Source organism: Monodelphis domestica, chromosome 1 (genome assembly GCF_027887165.1).
Source record: "Monodelphis domestica isolate mMonDom1 chromosome 1, mMonDom1.pri, whole genome shotgun sequence".
Classification (NCBI taxonomy): Eukaryota; Metazoa; Chordata; class Mammalia; order Didelphimorphia; family Didelphidae; genus Monodelphis; species Monodelphis domestica.
This window is the reverse complement of record NC_077227.1, coordinates 678,348,675-678,355,651: the sequence shown is the minus strand read 5'-3', so window position 1 is coordinate 678,355,651 and position 6,977 is coordinate 678,348,675.

Genomic DNA, 6,977 nt, shown 5'->3' with positions numbered 1-6,977 from the left:
TGTTGGAGGACTTTGCAGCGCAGCCACCCGAGTGCCTGGCTGGCCTTTTGGATCCTGGCATTAATCTCGTGGTCCAGGGACCCGTCGTTGGCGATGGTGCTGCCCAGGTACTTGAAAGTGTTGACGTTAGAAAGCTGCGTGCCGTCGATTGTAATGCACGGCTGGTTAGTTGGCCTCCCTGGTGCAGGTTGGAACAGCACCTCTGCTTTGCTGAGGATGATAGTCAGGCCAAACAGTTTTGTTGCAGTGGAGAACCTGTCCACAATGGTTTGAAGATGATTTTCTTGGTGGGCCATGAGAGCACAGTCATCTGCAAGGAGAGCTTCCAGGATGAGTCTCTCTGTTGTCTTTGTTTTTGCAGTCAGGCAGCGAAGGTCAAATAGTGAGCCATCCAGTCGGTATTTGATGTAGATGTCCAGGTCTAGATCCATCACAGCATGTCGTAATACTTGGGTGAAGGATAGGTTGAATAGTCGGAGCGAGGACACAGCCTTGTTTCATGCCATTGGAGATGTTGAAGCGATCGGAAGTCTCTCCACCAGATGCGACTTCCCCTGTCATGTCGACATGAAAGAGCTGGATCAGTTTGACTAATTTTGCTGGGCAACCGAGCTTGCTGAGGATCACCCACAATGCATCTCTGTTTACTGTGTCGAACGCCTTCGTCAGGTCTATGAAGACAATGTAGAGACTTAGGTTCTGCTCAAGGCATTTTTCCAGCATTTGCCTCACCATGAAGACCATGTCGATGGTGTCGGAAGCCACATTGTGATTCAGGCAGGTTCTGCTCTGAAACAGATGACAGGAGTCTGTTGAGTATAACATGGGCGAGGATCTTTCCAGCAGTGGAGAGTAGTGAGATGCCTCTGTAGTTGTCACAGGCTGCTCATGAGCCTTTGTTCTTGTATAGGGCTACGATGGAGGCATCTCTGAGTGCTGGGGGCATGTCTTCCTCTTCCCATATGCTGGTCAGCACTATGTGGAATGCCTAGAGCACCTTTCCATTTAAGGCTTTGTACACCTCGGTTGGGATCCCATCTTTACCGGGTGCCTTGCCTGCACTCATTTGTTTAATGGCTTTTTGGACTTCCTCTATTGAAGGAGGGATGTCAAGTTGTTCAATGGTGTGGTTTGGGGGGATCTGGTCAAGGGCGCTTTGGTCGACTGAAGAGGGTCAGTTGAGAAGCTAACTGAAGTCTTCTTTCCACCTGTTGCTGATGCCTTTTTTTATCTTTTATGAGAGTGTCACCATCAGAGGATAGCAAGGGAGTAGTGGTGGGTTTTAATGGCCCATAGAGAGTCTTGAGTGCATTGAAAAATTGTTTGTAGTTTTTCATATCAGCAAAACACTGGATTTCTTCTGCCTTTTTTTCCCACCATCGGTCTTGCATCTTCCTGATCTCACGCTGTGCCGTGGCTTGGAGAGACTTGAATTTGTCCTTTTTAGGAGCAGAGTTTGGGTTATTTTGCCACTCCATAAAGGCTTTGTTCTCTTTGCTCAATAGGTCTTCAATAGCAGTGTTGTTCTCGTTGAACCAGTCCTGGTGGTTGTGTTGTTTGGGGCCTAGCACTGCCTTTGATGTTTCCTTCACTGCGTCTCTGAACTGGTTCCATTTCTCGGTTGAGCTTCCAGTGAGTGGTCCCTTGGCAGAGAGCTTGTTGTCCAGGCAGGACTGGAATGTTTGCAAATAACTCACACACAAAACTTAGTCAAATGTGGAGCTTCAGGTCAGGTTGAACCGGGCTCCATTTTGGCCGACTTACCTTGGAAACAGATTTGGTTGATGTTTGACGCTCTTTCAAACACTTGCAGGTAACTGGTCCATATAAAATGGACATGAACTCGTCAGGGGCCTTCACAGAAACAGGATTGACCATTTGGCTCCTGATTAAAGAGAGGTTCATTTGTGGAGAGTTTGGTTAATCTAACCCGCCCAGCTGACTCCTGACTGAACTCAATGGGTTCTTGTGTGTAGTTCACGTCTTGGTCAAGCTGGCTGGAGGCTTAGGCAACCATAACTTTAACCTCCTGGCTGGCTTGCCATTTCTTAACTTGGAAATAATACATAACTATCAAATAGTCAGAAAAAACAAGTCTTTAATCAGGATAGGGATAAGTCCAGTATTTGATTCTTTACTCAGAGTCTGGCGCCACAACTTTTACAGGGTAGACACACTGGACTCTGGGAATGTTATCCCTGGGAACACCACAGCACTAGTGACTCCAAGGAGCCATTAAAGTTGGGTAGCTTAAATACCTTTCTAGGTGAAACATGGGGGCTAAGGATGAGAGGGGCAGTTGATTAACTTTACAATGGAAAGGAGGAATACAATAAAGGAAAAGGAGGAGTTCCAGACAGGAATAACAATGAGGGGCTGATGTTTTATAATGGACACAAAAGGGAAAGACCCAGCCAAGGGCTGGGCCACCTTGGTAAAGGACTTTGGCCTTAGGGGGAGAGACCATTGGGACAAAAGAGATACTTAACATCTTATTGTTAGTCTAAGAACAGTGAATTAGAACTTTCCCTCAGGGAGGAACTCTCAAGTGACAAGGTCAAACCTGGGGTTTCCACCTCCAAGCTAAGTAAACTGAGGATCACCAAATCCCTCTAAGCTACACATTTGGGGACTTCTAGATTCCATGTTGACAACATATAACTACACAATTGTTTGAAGAATACTTATTAATGTCCACCTTTAGGGAATGAACTGAAAAATAGAAACATGAAAGACAGTTTATATATACACTTGTTTTTGATCAAGCAATGCCTTCTCTAGTATGGTTTCAACATGGAATCTAGAAACCCCAAACTTGTAGCTTAGTAAGATCTGATGAAGCCCAAGTTTCAGGACTAGATTGTAAGTTGGAGACCCCAAAGTTTGTACTTGTTCCCTGTTCCTGTGAGAACCCACCCTGAAGGGAATCTCAGACTAGCAGTTTCAGACTGAATAATGGACCCTATTGTATCAGAAGACCCACATCTGGTCAGGGATGTCCTTTTAGTATCCATTGTAAGCAGCCCCTTCCCTTACACCCTAGCCTATAGCTACTATTCTTATCCCAAGCTTGATTGTATTCTGTCAGTATAGTTTGAACACTCCCATTTCCTTATAACCATTGTAATGTCAATTAATCATCTTTCCCAGCCTCCCTGGGTCCCCCAAATGGTATATAGGTTCCCCAAATTCTTTTGTTCCTTGGAGTCATCATCTAGTGGGGTGGCACTCCCAGGGATAATATCCCCAGAGTCCAGGGTGTAAACCCTGTAAAAGTTGTGCCGCCAGACTCCAAGTAAAGGGCCAAATATTGGACTTATCTCTTTCCTGATAAAACAGTTGTTTTTCTGACTACTTTGGTAGTTCTGTGTTATTTCCAAGTTAACAATGGGAAGGGGAAGGAGGGAGGAAAATGCCTCAGAATTTTAATATAACCAACAAACAAATTAATTTTGAAAATAAAGTAAAATAATCTAGAGAGAATAGAGTATCAAGGAGGAGAGAGTGATCAACAGCATTAAAGGCTACAGAGGTCAAGGAGAATGATGACTGAAAAAAGGTCAATTGATTTAGCAACTAGGAGAGCATCAACTCTGGAGAGAATAGATTGGGTGGAATTATAGTGTCAAAAGACATAAGGGGTTAAGAAGAGAGTAGAAAGTAGAGGTACCTAGGGTAGATGGCCTTTTGGAAGAATTTAGCTACAAAAGGCAGAAGAGAAATAATTCAATAGTTAACAGAGAAAGAAGCATCAAGTGAGAGGTTTTTTCAGGATAGGGAAAGGATAGGGAAGACATGGGCATGTAAACCTTAAAATTTCTTAGACTTATGAATGTTGGAAATTTCCCCATTGGGAAATTTCATACTTGAAAAAATTTCCTACTGATAGTAAGAACTCTATTGGAATATGAAACTCCTTGGCATGGGAGGATCCTTCTCCTCCCCACTTAAGACTACTTTAGGACAGAAACCTTTTGCTAAACAATGGAAAGGGCTTTGACCTATGCTTAAGCATAGAACAGGAAGTTCTTTGAGTCATGATTGATTTTAGAATTGATACAATAGAGATACTTGGAATGACAGAACTAGGTCTTGGAAACTATAATCTCCACCCTACTCAGAGTAACAGGATTTAGGAAGGGCTGCAGCAAAGATCAAGATTTAATTATTTGAGAATATGACCTTCAACAGACATGTGCAAAGGGGTCAGACCTCTAGGCGGTCCTGGGTTAAGCTAGAGCCACCATTGGCATAGGGGAGACATCGACAGTGATTGGTAGATGTGAGAACTGAGGGGAGGGAACTTAGATTTTTGGCTTAAAGAGAGTGGGGTCTGAGGACTGAGAGGATGCTCTGAAGGAGGTCTGAGAGGAGAGAGGTCCTGGAGGGGGAGCTCCTGGAGAGGTCTTGAAGGAGGCTGTGGAAGGAGAACTCAGGAGGAGTCAGGAGGAGAATTCTCTGGAAACATTTCATGAAAGGAGGCTCTCTTGAAGGTGGAGCCTGAGGTTGGCATGAGAAGCCTTACCTAGAGAGATCTTGGGTGAGTGATAAAACCAACTGACTGATTTATCTCTTAGGACTGAGGTCTAGGCCTTATTGGCTTGAGGCCCTTCATTCTTATTCCTTTCTTACTTTCTCTCTTTTTCTATTGATTAATCAGTGTATTATAAATTAAATTTCTCTATAAAACCCAGTTGGCTTGGGCATATTCATAAATTGGGAATATATTCCCTGGCGACCATCTTATATTTATATAAACCCAAGACACAGTAGAAAACATATTTCAGCGGTCATAATTGTTATATATTTCCTTTGCTCCCAAACATTTTAATTATCACATTTTATGGCTCCCACTCTCTTATCTACAACTATTTAACGCTCAAAACTATTTTAAATCTAACAGGCAAGAGGGGAGCCTTTAGAGAGGGAGAGATTGAAAGTAAATGAAAGAGTGAGAATGGCATAGGAAACAATCCACTGGAGGAAATGGGATGGAATGGAATCACTTGAACAGGCAAAAAGACACTTCATCATATAAAACAGGAGGAATTTAATATAGGAGGAGAGATAGTCCACTTTGAGCAAAAGAGCAGTCTCTGACAGAGACCAGTTGCAGAGATAGTGGGAGAGGAGCAAGAAGAAAAAAACTTGAGAGTTCCAAGGGAGAACAAGAAGCTAAGAAGTCCAACTGGCCACTCACTCATTTCCAGCTGGGAGCCAGAGAGTAGATCTCCTGGACTGCAAAGAAGCCTGTGTCTCTCTGGAGATCAACTGTCTCTTTCTGAACCCCTGGATACCTCTCACTCAACTCTCAATAATAGCAATCAAAGCCATTAGTGGATATTGTGGACTGGGACTTTGAAGAAAGCCATCCACAGAGATCCCTTTCAAAGATCTCACTTTCTCTTCCCATTCCTATTCCTGGACTCCTGTATTCAAGCTAGTTAGTTTAGGAGAAGGGACCAACAGGCAGCTGGCAAGAAGAGGGATCATGGCTGAAAAGCCTTGAATCCCTAGACTTTGGAGGGCCAATTTGCTAGAGGAACAAGTTTTAGGACTTCCTGTTCACCCATTTCCCTGCTTAATACCCTTACCACTCCTTCCCTGTTTGAACCCAAATAAATAATTTGTTACTTTAGATTTAGATCTGGATCATTTTTAACAATAGTAAAGGGGATTGAAGATTTGGGGAGGTTCATACCTCTCCCCAAAGGGGGGGTTAACCTCTGGATCCCAGTGATCTAAGACAGACAGCCCCAAAGAACTGACATCTCTCCTTGGCAGTAGAATAGCCCCAAAATCCTGAAAGGAATTGAAAGTTGATGTCCCTGAGGAAAACAAAGGCATAGGAATTCATCTTGCCATTCAAGAATAGACTGGACCTCAAGGGGAGCATTGTGTCATCTTACTAAGGCTTTCCCCCTCTAGTCTCTTGTCCTCATCTCCCAGAACTATTCTCTGAGGAAATATACTCCCTCTTTCAAGGAGGCAGGACTTGGCTATCTTCCCCCAAAAGGAAGAGAGGGGAAGGACAATCTTTTCACCCCTCAACCCTATTCCATCTCTCCCTCCATCTTCCTTATTCCCTTGGGTCCCTACATTACAGGAGAAAGTCAAAAAAGGCATCTGAGTGATGAGAGATGAATAAAAGGGGGCAAGTAGGAATTCACACAAATGGCCTCAATTTTTTTCTGTAAAATATGAGGCAAGATTCTCAGCTGAGTGAGGAAAAGAGGAACCATGGGAGGTTGGAGGGAAGATATAAAAGTTTGGAAGAACTACTGTGCAGAGTGGGAAGTGAATTGATAAATCAAGCATTACCTAGGACTGCCTAGCAGAAATGCCCCAGTTCAAGTTGTGTAACAAAAAGTTGGACCCAGCCAGAACAGTTGTCTGCATTTTCTTCACTTTCAATCAGCAGCATGTGTCTACAAAGGTAATGAATGGTAGAAGTGATCCAAGGCTGAGTCTTGGCTAGGCATAATCAGTAACATGATGACAGAGCTAGGGATTTAAGAGAGGAGAACAGTGTAGAGTTGAACTGGTTAAACAGAATCAAGATAGGGAGAGAGAGTAGCTAATGCATTGGAGATGGCTTCAGTGAGATTTGAGGGATCAAGGATTGGAGGTCACAATGAAGATGAAGACTGGTTTTGTAAGGGGAAGTCACAGGGAGAAGTTTGTGGAAAATTAATATTATTTTATGCTATTTTTGTGAAATAATTTTCCCCTAAGGTCAAAACTTCAGACTTCCAGCCTTCCTCCATGGAAAACAAGTTGGAATTTTTTTGTCTTTGTTAAACATAAAAGGATTAAAGGTAGGGTTGGCCAGCCATAGTGAACCCTGATAAGAGTTGAAAAATTAAGCAACCATGTAGAACTCACTTAAAAAGCCATGTGGCAGAATATGCTGGCATTTTCTGGGTCCCAACAAGGACACATTCCTCTTGTGATGCAATAATAAAGGAGTTGAAGTC